General features: G+C 50.9%; 1 non-coding gene across 1 annotated transcript; it reads left to right on the top strand.

The window, feature by feature from the left end:
* Positions 1-215: 215 nt before the first annotated feature.
* LOC139825885 (small nucleolar RNA SNORD45) lies at positions 216-300 on the top strand. Its single transcript, XR_011736044.1, has one exon. It is a non-coding gene; the product is annotated as a small nucleolar RNA SNORD45 (small nucleolar RNA).
* The last annotated feature ends 826 nt before the right edge of the window (positions 301-1,126 follow it).

The following is a 1,126-nucleotide window of genomic DNA, read 5'->3' on the forward strand; positions in this document are numbered from 1 at the left end:
GTTTTCCTTCTCCTGCAAAGTGGGGTGGGAAGGAGAAGGCAAAAGGCTCCGCTGCTTCCAGGCGGGGACTTGGTTGCTTGTATAACGTATGTCTGGTTCATCTCGAAGTAGACAGAGAAGAGTGGTGTTAGAAATCAATCAGCTGCCTCCTGTTGGAGGGACAAAGTGTGCTGGATTTGAAGGCGTTGGGCAGGACAGGAAGAGCTGCCTTCCTGGGTCAGTGATGGGCGTTGGCATGTATTGTCTGAGCTGGAGCTGATGGCTGTCACCACTTGAGCTCTAGAATTACTCTGAGACCCAGGAATCTCCAGTTCCTTGTGGAGCTTTTCCAGGCTGTGGAAGCCCCTTTCTGTCACAGATTGTAACGCAGCCCTTGGAGAAGGGGGCACTGCTTGAGGTTCCTCAGTTTGGGCATTGGGGAGGCGTCGTTCTTGGGCTCACACTGAGCGTGAGGAGACGTTTTCACGTGAGCTGAAGGCAGCTCTGGGTACCCAAAGCTGTTAACCGGTGTTAACAGACGCTGCTGCTGAGATTTGGGGGTGAAAGTGCCACAAATGTGATTTCCCAGGGAAAACAGAGAGATTTGTCAGTGCCTGGTTGTTCCATGGCACATTGTAGTTAAGCACAGTGGTAATTTTGCATCGATTTTACACAGGATTACTGGCTCTAACAGACTGGTTGCATCAAATGAATGTTGACTTGCTGCACTGGTGGCCTTGTGAACAGCAGATGGCTTCTGGAGGGGGTGACATCTCCTGTGAGCCCAGGAGTGCTGAGCCCATCATACAGGGAACGACCTCCCCTCCCCGAGCAGGGCAGAGGACCCAGGGGTCCGGGCTGCCTGTCTGTGCTCCTCCCCTGCCCCAACACCAAAATACATTCCTTGGGGACAGATATGGGCCTGGACTAAGATGGTACATAAGATGTTTTTCCAGTAATTGTTATTAAAAACACACTAAACTCATGTGATGTTTATTTCAGTTACGTTCCTACTCGTTCACAGACCAGGCCCAAGGACATTCACACATCCCATGCACTTGGGGGCGGTTATCCGGCCCGAGATACCATTCTCACGAGTCTGGGCTATAACTTTTTACAGTTATGAGAAACGTACTTCAAAGTACTC

The sequence above is a fragment of the Patagioenas fasciata genome, chromosome 29, assembly GCF_037038585.1.
Source record: "Patagioenas fasciata isolate bPatFas1 chromosome 29, bPatFas1.hap1, whole genome shotgun sequence".
Classification (NCBI taxonomy): Eukaryota; Metazoa; Chordata; class Aves; order Columbiformes; family Columbidae; genus Patagioenas; species Patagioenas fasciata.